The following is a 16,644-nucleotide window of genomic DNA, read 5'->3' as shown; positions in this document are numbered from 1 at the left end:
TTTGGCCAAATTATATGTGTGGAAATAGCCTGGAGATCTGTCTCTTTAAGTCCTGAAAATGCTGGCTGATTTTGGGTGCTGTTGTCATTTATAGTTCTTCCCATTGGGCTCAGCAGAGTTGCTGCTCTCAAGCTGTACTGTTCTGTGCAATTGCTTTCCACAAGCGCCCAGCACGTGTCCTGGGAGCCCATGTCCTGCTATCTTCTGCAGTCCTGGATAACCCTCTGTAGTTTTCACTTGAAAGACCCTACTTTTCCCCCCAGAAATATCTGTTGTGTATATCCCACCAAACTGCATCAATTTAACTGGAACTGGATCATCTTGAAACTGGATGATCTTTAAGGTCCCTTCCAACCCAAGCCATTCCATAATGATGGAATGATTCTAACTGTGGTGTCTTTTAAGCATGTCTTCTCCTGCATGGGGGAATATCACTCAATTTGATGGGCATGGAGAAGCTCAGGTAGAGGGGAGGTTTAGCTTAGATAGGAAGAGGAAGATTTTCACACAGGGTGGTGATGCACTGGAACAGGTTGCCCAAGGAGGCTGTGGATGCCCCATCCCTGGAGGCATTCAAGGCCAGGCTGGATGTGGCTCTGGCCAGCCTGGTCTGCTGGTTGCTGACACTGCACATAACAGGGGGGTTGAAACCAGATAATCATTGTGGTCCTTTTCAACCCAGGCCATTCTATGATTCTATAACAGTGTTTATGGACTCCCTACAGGACCCTCTGGACTAAAAGATGTGAGTCCTGCTCTTACACTGATCTCTACCTCAGACAAGTAGGATGATCTGGGTTTTTTGCAGTTCTCCATCTGCAAAAGATTCTTCCCCATTTCTACCTCTGAAGGATGGATAATTTCTACAATTGATGTTTTTCTACTGCTTGCTGCAAAAGTAGAGCTGCCTGTCCTCTAAACCCCAGGAGCTGGTTTATATCGCTTTGTGGTTTGTTTTTTTTTTTAAAATAAATAAATAATATTAATTAATTATTAATAAATATAAATAATAAATTAATAATCCCTACTAATGAAGTCTAACACTCTCCGTCAGTTTTCTGCTGGCCCAAATGAAGGTCTGAGGAGAATGGTGAGGCTGACTTCTAGCTTTACTTAGTTTGTGTGATTGGATTATACCAAAAGGAACTAGAAGTTATTTTGTCTGTTCCTTTGACTAATATTAAAGTACAGTATTTCACAACTCTAACTTCTGTCTCCTTCTCTTAGTAACCATAATTAACAGACCAGAAAAATGGAAAAAATGTAGAAATACCATTCCCAGTGGCTACAAGCATCAGTTCTCTTTAGAAGTTCATGAAGTCAGGTCTATGGAAATAAAATAACTGAGTTTTTTTGCTTCTGCTGATGAGCTAAAAAGCTGTGTCAAAGTGGTAAATAATGAATTACCTCTTGGAAATGACGTGGGTGAGGAACAAACTTGAACTTTTATTTCCTAACAGTGTCTAAACCATCTGGCTTAAGGGTTCTGCCCTGCAGTGGTGCAGGAATGACTGTAGCATAGCAGTAGTACGGGAGAGTGACAGTCACCCATTGTGAGCCAGTTGGTGTTGCACGGGATGAATGGCTTTGTAAGAACCTGAGCTTGAGCCCCTCTGTGTCTCAGTTGTATTTTATGGAACTTGTGTGCTTCAACTCCCATTTGTACTCTCTCTGTGAGTCTGGGTACTCTGTAATAAAGCTTCTGGGCAACAATGTGCCCAAATGGCCAAGAAGACCAAAGCCATCCTGTCTTGCACCAGCAGTAGAGCAGCCAGCAGCAGAAGGGAGGAGATCGTCCCTCTGTAGTGGCACTGGTGAGGCTGCACCTCGAGTGTTGTGTTCTGTTTCGAGCTCCTCACTACCAGGCAGATGTTGAGGCCCTGGAGGGTGTCCAGAGAAGGGCAGTGGAGCTGTGAGGGGTCTGGAGCACGAGTTTGATGGGGAGTGGCTTAGGGAACTGGGATGGATCAGTCTGGAGAAGGCTCAGGAGAGACATTATTACACTCTACAACCCCTGAAAGGAGGTTGAAGCAAGGTAGGGGTTGGCCTCTTCTCCCAGCTAGCAGCAGTAGGATGAGAGGTGATGGCTTTAAGTTGTGTCAGGGGAGTTTCAGACTGAATATTAGGAAACATTTCTTCTGAGAAACAGTGGTTGGGCATTGGAGTGGGCATTGCCCAGGGTGATGGTGGAATCACTGTCCCTGGAGGTGTTCAAGAACTGTGGAGATGTGGCACTGAAGGGCATGGTTAACAGGGATGGGTTGGTGTGGGTTGGGGTTGGACTTGGTGATCTTAGAGCTCTTTTCCAACCTTAATGATTCTATGGTTCTCTGGAGGTTTAATTTAATGCATGCAATTGTCTTTCCTGAAGTAGGATATATCGCTGGAGTGATGTGAGACGCGTGCTTTTATGGAATTAATGGCACTGATCAGAGCATGCCTATCTCATCACCACAATGTGCGTGTGCATACTGCATCCTTATGGCATGCTGATTGTAAGGATGGGTGCAGTAGGGAGTGTAGTGTGGCTGAGAAAGGCTGAAGGTAAGGAGATAATTGTTGTTAATGCTCTCAGCTAGCTCAAAATTACAGTGTCTGGGAACTCCGTGGGTTTGAGGGAAACAGATTTTTGCAGCCCTGGAGTGGTGCTGTACAGAACTTTGGTTGTTGCATGTTCCATCTTCAAAGCCTGCTTCCACATCGTCCTCGGGGACAATTTTTATCTCACTTCTGAGGAGGTCAGATGGAGACAGCTGGAGGCCACGGTGCAGATAGGGGACAGAACAGAGGTTGCAGTGAGCTGTTCAATGTCCAGGGAGCTGCACTGATGTAAATAAGGCTCATTTCAGTTTGTGAGGAGTCTTTGGTTTTGATCACTCACATCTTCTATCCAACAGATCTTTCAAGGGCTGCAACATCTTTACAGTGGCTTGAGAATTCTGTTAAAATCTGCGAGTTCAAAGGCAGGAACTACCTTGTAATAAATAATAAAATATTTGCTTTCCTGACCGTTGAAGTAGAGAACTAAATAAAGGTAGATCAGCTCTGAACAATGGATGGTTATTTACTCTTTTCTGCGTAGCTCATTATTCTGCATAATAGTGTGTTGGTTTTCTAATTTTTATTTAAAGTGTGCTCTCCAGATTTAGCTGAATGGCATTTAGCAACATAGGTTGCTGGCGTGCTTGGAGTGACTCAGATATTGGATGGGATATGATGATGTTTGCACACTTGGAGGAGGAGGGGGGGGGGGGGGAAGAAAAGCTTTGCTTTGGATCATTTCTGTTGTGAAATATCAACTCAAGCTACTTTGTAGTTTAGGTATCCAGAAATTGCCTTGCTCTGAGGTAGGCAGTAGTGCTGGCTTATTCCTGTGCTGGCTGTTGCATGGGAAACGAGAATGCCTTTTGCTTTTGTAACACCTCTGTTCAGTTTATTTCCTGTTTCAGAGCAGGTGAGGAATGCTGGAACACTCAGCTTCTTCTCCAGAAGATCTTGTACAGGTGTAAGATACAACTGCATGCTAGCCTCATGTTTCAGTTGGACAAACAGATGTTTATTCTGAAGCTGAATTTAAAATTCCTCTGTCCCATAAGCATGCATGTTCCAGGATGTAGGTGTAACCTCTTGCTTTGATCTCCAGATTTTTTTTTCTCAAGCAGGACTTTTTTTGGAATCAGTCACAGTTATGATCCCAGCGGATGCTGCCAGGAAGACATGCATCGTTAGCGTGTCTGGTAACCCTTTGGTTGAACTCCTGAGAGCCACAGACCCTTTCAGAAAGCCTGGGCTGCTGGAAGGAGTCTCTTTTTGCAAGACGGTGGTTTCAGCAGTGAAACAACATCAAGATATTTTCACTTTGCTGTCTGCTTGCTTCCTCTCTTGTGTAAGCTCTCTCCAATCCCATTGGGACGCAGAGCCACAGCTGACAGATGGCAGTTTAAGTCACTGCTGCTGGTGTAGAGGTTGGTCCTATTCTTGCTTATCTGCTGGTGGCCAAGAGATCCTGATCTGGGTGCCCAATCCCTGTCAGCAGATCGTTACTTATTTTTATAGGGTCGTTTTTCAGTTGGGTCTTATCCCTTGCTCACTCCATGGCTCTCACTGCTGGTGAAAGAGCAGGGCTGTCCTTAATGACAGCAAACTTGGATGGTTTTCCTGACATTGGGAAACTGTGCCCTCATGCTGTCACATGTGTACACACAAACTGGAGTGGATGTCTTTGCCTCTGATCACTTCTTGTTCTCACGCTCCCTGCTTGCTTCCACAGACAGGCAGGGCTGAGAGCTGGCTTTGTGTTTCCAAGGATGAGCTGGAAATGCTGTATAGGGCTCACGAGGAATCAAAGGTTCATAAGTCCTTCTTGCTGCTGAAGTTGGTAGTTCCAGCTCTAACCCTGAGATAGAGGTTCGAACTCACAGTCTTCAAGTTTGCAGTATGCTGCTTGGGTTGTCTGATCTCATGCAATGCTATGTGCCATTAATTAACACTTGCAGAAGCACAGTGCTTCCAGTAGTATCATATGCCAAAATAAATGTCCTCTTTATTGTCACAGGGAGCTCACACTATTGCTGTAGTTATACAGTAGCATCTGATGCCTCTGGTTGAGGCACTCTGACAAAAGGCTGAATGTTACACAATGGGCTTTAGGGTTAAGGACTGGATCATCACTTTTTTTTTTTTTTTTTTTTTTTTTTGCCTCCTGATTCCCATGGGGTAAGATCTTGAATTGTGTGGTTCTATTGCTCTGCAGGGGATCCAGAATAAAGTCAGCTTTGTTCTCAATTGCTGACTGCCAGGGTTAAGCTGGTAGGAAGCACTGAAGGTTGTACAGCTTGGGGATGAGATACAAGCTAGGTATTTCTACATGAAGAGTTGGTGCAGGTGGGATTTTCCGCAGGCTTACTGTGGAACAAGCTATGCTGGATAGGAGAGCAGTCTGTAACACTAAGCAGATGATCTGTAAGGTCTTTTTGTTGTTAGACACACAGGCATTTTGCTCCGAGCTTCTCAAAACATGAAAGGGATCCAATCCTGAAAACACTTATGCATGAAAATATTCCAGGGAGGAACAGAAGAAGATGTGAGGAAAAAGGAGAGCTCTTCTGACTGCAGGGTGGAGTGTGAAGGAAGCAAAGTGGTAGGAATAAACAGTCTCACCAAAGGGCCAAAAGGGGCCTTAGCAAGTTGTCTGATCTGACCTTCTGCCCCAAGGCTGGGTCAGATCTATCCAAACTTTCCCAGCAGATGTTTGTCCAGTCCTTAAAAGCCTCTAGCGATGGGCTTTCCCCATCCTTCCTGGGTGATCCTTCAAAGTCTTGTGTTGTTCTTAGCATTAGTAAGATTTTCCTAGTTTCTGACTTGGATTTCTGTTGCTGCAGTTGAAAATTACTGACCTCTTGCCCTTTTGTTATTGTACAAAAGGAGTTAAGTTCCCTCTCTGCAGGCTTTGTGCATAGGCCACAGCTGCAGCTGGGTTGAGTCTGCCTTGGGCTGCTGTGTGCATCTGGCACGAACCTATATGGAGCTGACAGACACATATGATGCTCATATGGAGACTTTGGGGCATGTTGGATGCATTTGTTTTCTTTCTGGCAGCTGCACAGATAACATGTTTTGTCATGAAAGGCTTCGTGATGGGTTTGTGCCTCTACTCACTATATTTAAAAAAAAAAAAAAAAAAAAAAAAAAAAGCAGAGGCTTTTCTAGCTCAAATGCTGCCTTTTCCCCAAGGAAAAGGTCCCCAGGATCTTTACCAGCTATTCTAGAGCTGGAGGGGGAAGGTCCTTGCCAGCTGCTATCACCAAGGCTTTCCCCATGGTGAGCTGGGCTGCACTTTGGGCAATGTTACTCTCCTGATCTGAGCTCCTGCTGTGCTTTATGAGTGACCTTCTGCAGTGGATACGCTGTGTACTTCTCATTTTGTAGGTACTGTCTCTGCTTCTGTGTAGGATAAGGTTATCCTTGCATCTGCAAAACTGTGCAAAGTGTGGCTGTGCAGATCCTTCAGAAAGTACTCAAACATAAACTGTGACAGAAAATACAGTGGGTAAGCATTAGAACATTACTTACTAAGATAAACTGGTTGACATATCAGACTGCCTTAAGGCAGTGATCAGATATTTCCTTGAAAGTGATTGTTGCTTGGTAATTGCAGGGCTAGGAAAATGATTCCAAATGGCTGGTGTCTGGCTCCATCACACATCAGAGGGCTATGGGGCCTTTATGGGTGAATTTGGCTCTTGCTGCTTACAGGTGGATGGATGTCCACGTTGCATGAAACACCTCAGTTTGCAGTTATTAGCCTTGCTGTATGCCATGGCTGTATTTATTTTTTCAGGTTTTGTAGGCTTTGTTTTAGAGGATACTCAGAGGAAGGCAGCAGTTTCATTTGGAACTGTGACTGAGGGCTTCACTTTCTGGAGTGCTTTTCTTAAGTGGGAGGTGGAATAACTTTCCTCTGTAGGTTGTTGTAGGCATTTTCAATCTATTAACACCTCTTGCACCTTTCAGTGGGAGACAGTAGAAAGCCTGTGAGAAAGGTATGTCTGCATACAGAGAGTCTTCACCCTGAGACAACAGAAGACTCAGCTCCACAATGAAGGCTGGTTTGTACAGGTCTGAAATCCTTCCTGGTATCAACTCATATTTATTGTGGTAGACAGAGCAGGTAGGGAGGAGCAGTCTGGGCTTTGTTTGCTTAAACCATTGGTGCATATCTCTTTTTTTTTTTTTTTTTTGAACTCTCCTTAGTTTTCTTGCAGAGCTTTTCTGTGATAACACGTGTAACGTGAGTCTCCAGTGTCTCATGTTCAGTTTCAAATAGCAGTGACAGCTCTACTGCTTTCTCTTTTTTTTCTCCCTTAATTACAGATGAAGGGAACTTCAGTCATGTGGAAAGTATTTTATTGACAGCTTTTGAGTCTAAAGCACTTGTTAACACTGAGCAGGTGTATATAGTGCTGTAGGCTATTGTGCAAAATCCTGTGTTCAGCTTTTCTTCATGATGATTTTGTTAGAACTGCTAAGAGTATCCTACCTAAGATACTGTTAGAGTATCTTAAGTAGGATAGGATGTCTGGAGCTCTCTAATCTAACCTGTTGCTCCAAGCAAGTCCAAATGCAAAGGTAAGTTGCTTATGACCTTTACCTGTCCAGTTCTGGACCATTGCCAGTCAAGCATGGCAAGTTAGTGTTGTACTTAATGCTCTCGTGGTGAAGAGTCTTCACATCTTATGTAATCAGGATATCCCTTGCTGCAAAATATGCGACTTGTCTCTTTTGCTGTGTGTCATAAAGTCTTCTCCACCTTCTCTGTAACCCCCAGTTAGGTAGCTGAAGATGGAGATCAGATCCCTCCTTAGCTCCTATTTCTTTTCCAGTTTAATCAAGCCCATCTCCCTCATGCTCATCTTTTACGTTATGTATTCCATTGATCAGAGCATCACTGAGTTTGTCAGTGCTTTCTTGGGGAATGCAACTGAATGTGACTGTGCTCCAAGTATATCCTCCAAAGAGAGGAACTGTGTCCCTAAGCTCCTGGCTATTGCCATTCCCAGTACAGCCCAGTATGTGCCTGGCTTTCATCGCTGCAGGGGCACTCTGTTAATTCCTATTCACTTCACTGTCTGCCAGAACTTCCATGAGCCTTTCTGAAGAGCCAATAAGTCCCCAGTGTGTGTTGACAGTGTGTTTTCTTTGTCTCAGGTGCAGGACTTCACACTGGTATTTTTCAGTTTCATGAGCTTTCTTCCAGCTTGCTGGGCAGTCCTGTCCTCCCAGCATGATGTAGTCCTTGAACTTGCTCCATCATTCAGGTTAAGAATGGACAGTGTTAGTGTGAATGCTGGCTGTTTCTGAGGAGCACCATTCCTCAGAGGATGCCCGTTAATACTTCAGTCTGTTGGTTACCCTTTGACCTCAATTATCCAAACAAATGTTCACCACCTTCTATTCTTCCCATAGCATCTATATCTTTCTATTTATGGGGATTTATGGGCTCTCTAGGATCTCTTTAACACTGCAGGCTAAAGTTTGCCCTGATGCAACAGTGGAACATTGCCTTGCTATTTTACTCTGACCCTCCAAAATGCAAGAGCCTTTCCTGTAGTCTTGTTGGAAGTCTCCCCATTTTTGCATTTCTACCTGTGATTTCTCTTTTGTAGGTATTTCTTCTTGTTGATGTTGGGCCAACATTTCAAGTTTGGAAATTGGAACCTGTGCCCCATAGTACTTGTAGATCCTCCCAGCTTTGAATCATCTCTTGGTTTTAAGTCCATACATTCCAGTCAATCATCCAGATTGGTGATGAAAATATTGCACGGCTCCTGTGCCTGGCTAAACCCAGTGAGATAGCAAACCCTTGATAACTATGCTGCAAGAAATATGTTGTCAAGCAGCCATCTTACAGCGATTACATCTAGATCATGTTTTCTTAGCTGGATCTTATGGGAATGTCACATGGAACAGCATAAGAGTTAATAAAGATTGCATATTGGAATATCCTTATCACTTCTGCACAAACATACACTTATTTTCCTGCTGATGTATGTATCCTTCATTGCTCATAGACTGTTTTTGAAGACAAAAGCTGATGAGATGTGCCCCTGTACCCACTGAAAGTTTAATTGTGGGAACCATTCCAGATTTATCAGGACTTTCATAACAGGACAGTGCCCATATCAGAGCTCCGGGAGATCAAGAGGAAACAATCACGATGTGTTTATGGGTCCGAAACAAAATAAAACAATTACCTGAATCCAGTCTTCAAAGCAGCCTTTGAACGAATCCCAACCCTCTTTCTGCAAGGGCTGGAAAAATAAAGAACATGTCTAATCTGTCCCATCTATCAGCCAACTGTTATCTGTGCCTACGTGCTGTTACTCAGATCTCGTTAGCTGTCTAATTGGATAATAGACAGTACACTTCACAACTCCATAAGTATATTAAGCTTAATCTGCTTTGAGCAGGGAGGGGAAGTTGTGCTTGGTGACAAATGGACATGAGAAGCTGGACTGTGAGCAGCAGTATAAATGCAGCCCTGTGTCCCCATCGCTTCATTTCCTGGAGCTTTATGGGTTCATGCTTGGTTTATAGCATTTAGGTTGGAATTTGGGTCCCAGAGCAGAGAGCTGGGATGCTTTCAGACTTTGCTCACGTTAGCTGGTCCTAAAGCTTCTTCCAGTGCTTGAAGAAGATGCAGGGTTGACAGGATCGGAAAGCTTTCCTGGGGATTGGCATGACCCATTCTATAAATGGAAGGGAGGTGCTGTGATGATGGAAATACACTTCCCTTTCCTTCAGAGAAAGTATATTTGTTCCATTTATCAGTTTTGAATGTGGATTGGCTGTCTTGAAAGCTGTAAGTGAAACAGTTGGACTCTTGTGGAAGAGGTGTGTTTAGATTTTCCCAGCAGCCTGCTTCTTTATTGTGCAAGTATGAGCACATTTCATTGCTTGTCACCACCTCTTACTTATTCCTGGGAGAGCATGTTTCCCAAGGGATGTATTTCTGGGTAGAAGAACTGCATCTATTAAGGGAATGTGATGGGGTCAATGAAACACGCAGTGGCCAAATGTTTCCTAGATTCTCTTGGAAAGAAAGTTTTGACATAAGGCTCAAATTAAGCCCAACTTAAGGCTTTGTGTCTTGAGTGAGGTGCTGAGGGCCCTTCATTTCCAGAGTTCTTGCTTTGTCTAGCGTGTATCTTCAGGTTTTCATGCTGTCCAGCTTTTATTTTGAATGAAGGGAAAAGATTGTAGGGTAACTGTTCTGGTCCTTTTATGTGTAGGCAAACTCCCAAGCCATCACTTTATTTTGGATAGAGCAGGAAATAGCTGTTGAGTGCAGAAGGGTTGGATACTTATCCACACCTAATTTAATGCCTGGATTAAGAGCGTGGTCAGCAGGGAAAAGGATCTTTTTTCCAGAGTGTAATTCACATCCAGGCATCTAAATCACTTGGAGACCTCTGGAGACAGGCTGTGTCCTTGTCTGGCTGAGTTGCAGGTAAGCTCCCTTCTGCTGCTTCGTGTCTGGGCCAGAATTCATTCTGAGGCACACAGAAGAAATGAATTAGCGTGGTCTGTTAAGGACAGTCTCCCTAAAGCGTTAAGGTGGAGGCTGCATATTTTCTGTAGCAATATACAGTAATAACACCCTTCTCTCTCATCCTAATCTACTGTTTATCGTGGTAAACTCCTATACTCAATCTATCATCAACTGTGAGTTGGGCTTGACTTCAGCCTACACTTATTAAAGGGTGAAGAATATTCTGTCATATGCAGTGGATAAAGGAATTGAGACATGAAACTAGATATTAAATCATCAATGACCTTATTTTCCCTATAGTTTTAGCTTGAAACAAATAATGGCATAAGCTGTTTTCTTCCTCCTGTGTGGGCAATATTTTATTTTATTTTATTTTTCTTTTACAAAACCTTTTGGAACCGAAACCAGACATGCATGTTTTCAGGGAGATGAGGTGGTGAGACGTGTGATGATGCTTAGTTCTTGTGGCTAACAACTATCTTGACCACCGACTGCCTTCTTGCTGCAGAGGGATCCAGAGTGCTCAGGGAGAGGGTGCACCAGCCCAGATCTTCATTAGAATCACAGAATCGTTAAGGTTGGAAAAGAGCATTAAGGTCATCAGATCCAACCATCAACCTGTCACCACCGTGCCCACTAAAACCATGTCCCCCAAGCTCTCTCTGTTAAGGTCCAGAGGCAGTATTTCAAGTTTCTGAGCTTAGATTGTAGAACACTGTACGTCTGGAGTCAAGGGCTGTGGTGGGCAGTTCTTTGGAAAGCTGTGCAAAGATCCTCAACAACAGTGGCCTCTATTTCAGAAAGGGACATTGTGAGCAGGGAGAAAAACTTTCAGATCACATGTACCCCAGTGAGTACTTTTCTTTCTATAGGAAGATTTGTTGGAGAATGTTAATTGAGTCCCTTTTGAACTGGAGGAGGCTTTGCTTCCTTCCCAAGTTTTCAAAACAAATTTTCCAAATACAGAGCCTATGTTTCATTCAAGTGTAAATCCTTTCTCTTTAACCTGGAAGTTATCCCAGGAAAAAAAAAAAAAAAAAAAAAAAAAAACATCCATTCACTGCAGGACAGACCCTCATGGTTGTGGTGGAAAAAATGAAGTGGATCCAATTGTCCAAACAGGAAGGCAGTTAAGAAAAGACTTTGCTCAGTGTGAGGAGCTCTCAGTCGAGTTTAAATGCTTCTCCTACAAACTCGACTTTATGTCTCTGTTGCTTTTGAAGCATCACACAATAGCTGAAGTGTGTGCTAAATTTAGTGATGACAATTTCTTCTGGCTGGCATGCAGGCTCTGTGGGTTTCAGTGTGTAGTTACAGGAGGGATGCAGAAAGTGATCTGAAATTCATTGGCTCGTTATCTCTCCTGACTTCCAGGTAGCTCGGTAGCCCCGTTGAGCATCCAGTGCTTTATACTAATTCTTTTTCATTTCAGGGCATTAATCAAAATGCTTTCTTTGGCACAGCGAGGTGCTAATGCTGTTTTATATGCACCGAAGTTGAAGTGTGTTAGGGATGAGACATGCCACACTGAGCACAATGAGCTCTCATCTGGATACACTGAAACTTTACTGTATTTTTAGCTGCTTTGTGGATAGGGCTGTAATTCTGTCACCCTCATCGTGCGAGAAGGCTGTGGGAGAGCAGATCAAACACAAGTGTCTCCATTCCCACTCGTTGCTGCTTTCCACATGACAAGTCTTCCTGCTCTGTGGAAACCAGATCTAAAATACCTGTATTTTTATCTGTGTCATTTGTTCCTTTCTGTGCAGCGCTTCATCTTAATTCTGTGAAGCGGTTTGTGAGGATTAATGAAAAAGAGCAAAAGCAAATTTCCCTTTGTTTCAGTAAAATGTCTTGATCGTCGCAGAGGAGAAATGCTTTTGAGCTCAGATGTGTCAGGAGGGATGAAAGGCACCTTGCAGAGGAGGATAATCCATCACTTGTGTGCGTCCCACAGCACTCAGGCTGCTGTTCTCTGCGGGGCATTCAGCAACCCCAGAGCACAAGAACTCAGCCAGAGGACAACGTTTCATCATCGGGCTTTGTTTTGATGTTTGCAGCAAGGTAGATACAAAGCTAAACGTGTCACTGCTGTGTTCTCATTGCTTCCCTTTCCCACCCGTTGTCTTTTGCCAGCTGCATCTGCTTTCTGCTGTGTTTGGTGTGCTTCCATGTGAGCGCTCAGCAGGGAAATCCCTCAGCAGGGTGACTTGCTGCATTATTCATTATGTTCCTATGTAGGATATGACAGTCACTGAATTTCTGTGAGTACATCGAGGTGACCTGAATGCAGACAGTGTTTGATGTCTGTGCTTTTGCACTGAAGCATTCGTAACATCAGCACAGGGAGGTGGCATATGCAAATCCCACACCTCAAGGAGCATGGGGAAAAGCACCTTTCTTCTTCAAAGGAAGCCTCTGGTGGGTAAAAATCTCAGAAAAACACTGCCAGCCACGGCCTAGACTTCGCTGAGATCTAAGGACACACTTCTCAGCCTGATTTCCCCTGCCTTGGGCTCTTGTCTGATGTGTGAGCGTGTCAGTGCAGAGAGCTGAATGGAGAAAGCTGTGTGTTGCAGCATGCTGAGCCAGCCCTGCTTGTGTCTGCTGTCTCAGAGCTGGAGCACAGTTGTTTGCAAGTGATATTCCAGCAGAGCACAGCCTGAGATAAGTCCCCTGGAAACTGCTCCACCTGCAGAGACACAGATTTCCTGGATTCGTGGCTGCCCTCCTGCAGGATGAAGTCAGCCCAGTTATTGTGGGAGAAAATCAGTGCAGCGTTTGGCTCTTCTAATTTTGGTTCTCATCCCCTAGTGTTTCTGTTGCATTTAATGATTTTCCTTGTGGCTTGAATGGTAAAGATGTGGTAAGTGCTTGGGGATGGCTTGAAATCAAAGATTCAGTGTGGGTGTTGTTTTCAAACAGAGAATAAACGACGCTATTTAGAAAGTTGTGTTGCTATTTCAGGGCAGTTTGTTGGGTCTGGATTCTGAGAAGTGGTGAGAAAGTATAATTGCTTTTGGGCTAGCATGTCTCATATGGTGTGTCCTGAAATAATCCTCATGTACACATTGAGTTGGAGCAGAGCACAGAGTGGATTCATTCCCTGTCTCACCCTTTTATTACATAGGATAGGAGGAGGAGAAGATTCCTGTTGAAACTTTGCTCCCAAGCTTGCTGCAATGAATTTAAAACCCCAAACCACAAAGAATTCCCAAATGCAATAGAGACACCAGTGTTTATTTGACTGAGACCCCATTGTGTTCTGAGTTGTGCAAACATGGGCATGTTTCCTATTTAATTAAGGCTGGTTTTATCAATTAAGTTTCCCAAACAATTGGAGAGAGAAGTAGGGTGGTGAAGATAAGATCGCATGGCTGTGCAGATGGGATAGGGCACAGCTCTTTTTGGCAGTCAGAACATAAGTTTTGCAGGAAACTTGTTTGCAGCATTGTTCTGATCCATTATACAGTGGTTTCAGCTTGTTACCTCTGTTTTTTTCTTTAGTTTGCCGTCTCTCTCTCCTTCCTTTTACAGTCCTGAACACCAAGCCATTGACGGGAAGCATAAAAGCAGCAGATGCCTCCCAGTGCTAAATGTCATTGAGAGCTGGAAATCAGGGGAAGCTTCCCAGCAGTGGGTCAGCCAGTTCTTGCCAAGCTTGTATTGAGTCTCCAAGCTAACTCTGAACAGCAATGCAGGTACACAGTAAAAGAGAGTCCAGTTGGGTCCAGGTAACTCAACAGCTGTCTTTCTGAGCTCTTTACCCTCTGCATCTTGCTCTGCTCGTTGAGGTTCTAGCCAAATCACGGGGTTCATGGGTCCCAGATGGTCTGTAGTATGCAGAAACACAATGATTTCTACCACCACAGGTTGTAGAATTCAAGGTTAGATCATGATTCCCATCACTAGGTTTAGGATAGGAACAAGAGGGGAATGGTTTTAAGCTTTAGGAGGGAAGGTTTAGATTGGATGTCAGGGGGAAGTTTTTCACAGAGAGAGTGGTGAGGTGCTGGAACAGCTGCCCAGAGGGGGATGCCCCATCCCTGGAGGTGTTCAAGGCCAGGTTGGATGGGGCCCTGGGCAGCCTGGGCAGTGCCACATGTGGAGGTTGGTGGCCCTGCATGTGGCAGGGGGTTGGAACTTAATCTTTCAGGTCCCTTCCAACCCAAGCCGTTCCATGATTCTGTGATAGGAATATCCCATTCACTGCAGCAGGTTGGATACCATTCAGGTGCCCCTATTTTCTCCAGCTTCTCTTGATGTGGGAGCAGTGTAAGCTGACAGTGTAAGCTCTCTGTTGTGATGGAGATGATATTGTGAGATGTCTGCTAGTTTAGGGAGCCCTTGTACATATCCCCACAGTCTCCCAAAACAAAGGGCATGCTGATGTGCCAGCTGCAGCTTCTACTTGTTTTTTCTTTGAGGGATTTGCAGAGCAGAGGATTTATTGACTCTGCTTTTTATTGCTGCTGTGACTCCTTAGAATGTGGCCTATGTAAGGCAGTAGCCTTTGGCACAAGCACTGCTCTCATCAGCTGTGTGAGCAGGAAGAGCTCTACAGCCCACATCTCCTGGTGCTGACCTGCTGGGCAGGCTGTGTTCTACCATGCTGTCAGAGGAACTTGTGATACTGAAGATACCCTGCTCCCTTCCCAGCACTTGGGAGCTGGCTGAACCTGCTCTATTCTCATGCTGCCCTTCAGCCAGAGGAACAGGCTTGAGAATCAGCCGCAGGCAGCCAATTATTTTGATTTATTTTCTTTTCCCTCGGATGAGAAGGATTTGAAAAACGCATAATGGTGGATTATATCAGAGCACTATAAATGGTGTGATTCATTCCCTGTGTTCTTGGCATGATGTTCTTTAGTTTATTTTTTGGATATCTTTGCAGTCTGGTTTGTGCCAAGCGCTGTATGGAAATGCCCTCTGGCAGACAACCTGCTCTGCCCATATGTTGGCTTTAAAAAAAAACACCTCATAATAGGAAGTCTTTCTAGTGCATGCCAAGATGCTTGGGGCTTGTTAAATATATTCTGCTTGTCAACAGCTACTCAATTGAAAAAGTAGCACTGATGTGAATCAGTTTTGAACGAGTTCATTTGACTTGAGGGATGTTTGAGGCATTGAAACAAGTTGGATTGCAGTGGTAAAAGTATGTGCAGTGGTCTGCTGGTAACCCTTAAAAAAAAACCCCAAAAGAACCTTCTCCTTTAAGCATTCAAAAGTGTAGAGATTTTCCCAATAAGCAAATTTTGTGATGAGCCTGAAGTGTAGGGGAGGCTTCTTGAGTTTCTTTCTGTCTCGAAGAGTGTGTTATTATAGATTCTGCTGCATTCACATCTCCCATGGGCTGCTGGGCTGGGCACTCAGAGATGTAGACACCATGCAGCTATGTCTTTTCTTGCAACATAGCTTCCAATAAACGCTGTCTGCTCAGGAAATGAGGTGCCCAGTGCCTCAACTAAGTGCTCTTACCACAGAGCCTCTTCCAGCATCTTGATTCAAGAAAGAAATGAAAAATGCTGTTTCTCAGACCTGTCTGTTTTTGTGTTGGAGAACTTAAGACATTTCTGCTTCATTTTCAAAGCCAGCAGGGTAAGGACTACAAATGGAGCTGTCATCAGAGCCTGTGGCCTGCAGAATGTTTCATGGCCTCAACTCTAAGATTCTAAGAGCAGCCTTGGGCTGTTTCTCATTCATACAATCATTAAAACCACTAAGATCCCCAAGTCCAACCCCAACCCACCCCTACAATGCCCACTAACCATGTCTCCAAGTGCCACATCTCCAAGGTTCTTGACTGCGTCCAGGGACAGTGACTCCACAACTTCACTGGGCAGCTGTGCCAATGCATTACCAAAATTCATTACTAGTTGAGTTGTTTTGCCCAGGTGAGTTGTCTTAAATACAGCACGTAGAGGTGAAATAGCTGGAAGTGAGGTCTTAATGTAGGTTAAGACTTGAAGTGCTTTGTTACAGATCTCGTCAGCCCAGGTAAGGTCATTTTCTTAGACTAGAGGAGACCTGAGTTTAGATAGGAAAAGTTAATGCTGTGATTTCTGTCTGTCTCTTTGGGGGTATTTCAAGAGGGAGAAGAATGCCAGGTCAGCCTGAAGGTCTCTGCTGCTTTCCAAAAACTGATGCTGTGAAGGTTTGGGGCAGAAGGCTGAAGGTTTGGCGATGGGAAGCATCCTGTTCGTGCTGCTGTCTAAGAATACACATGGTGTGTTATTACTGTGCTTCCTTCCTTGATGTCTGATCCAGCTGAGCACTGTGTGTCACTGGGGTGGGTCAGTAGTCTGTAAGTGGGGCTTGTCGATGCTGTTGTTAAAGATCAGCACTGCTGAAGGGCAGCATTTTCAATGCCTCAAAACACATTTGATGGCTTGAGCTTTCACCTGGTCAAATCTCAGAAATTTGAGGATAATGTTTGAAACCATTTCCCCTTATCCTGTCACAACAGACAGTCCCCTTCCCTTCAGATATTGAAAGGCTGCTCTCAAGTCTTCCCAGAGCCTTCTCTAGGCTGAAAAGCCCCAGCCCTCAGCACGTCCCTGTAAGGTTGGGAGATGTAGATGTCCCTGTTTATT

The 16,644-nt window shown here is 44.3% G+C and overlaps 1 protein-coding gene across 4 annotated transcripts in view; it reads left to right on the top strand.

The window, feature by feature from the left end:
* Positions 1-16,644, top strand: part of SMOX (spermine oxidase) — a 45,322-nt gene that overhangs the window by 1,371 nt on the left and 27,307 nt on the right. Inside the window, exon 1 of one of the 4 annotated variants that reach the window (XM_085223732.1) lies at positions 2,016-2,035. The exons of the other annotated variants lie outside the window; for them this stretch is intronic. The gene's annotated coding sequence lies outside the window, so the exon portion shown is untranslated. Of the gene's footprint in view, positions 1-2,015; positions 2,036-16,644 lie in introns of those variants that run through there. 4 annotated transcript variants of the gene reach the window in all.

This window comes from Meleagris gallopavo, chromosome 4 (assembly GCF_905368555.1).
Source record: "Meleagris gallopavo chromosome 4, MGAL_WU_HG_1.1, whole genome shotgun sequence".
Classification (NCBI taxonomy): domain Eukaryota; kingdom Metazoa; phylum Chordata; class Aves; order Galliformes; family Phasianidae; genus Meleagris; species Meleagris gallopavo.
Note: the sequence above shows the minus strand (reverse complement) of the source record. Positions and strands in the feature narration are given on the sequence as shown.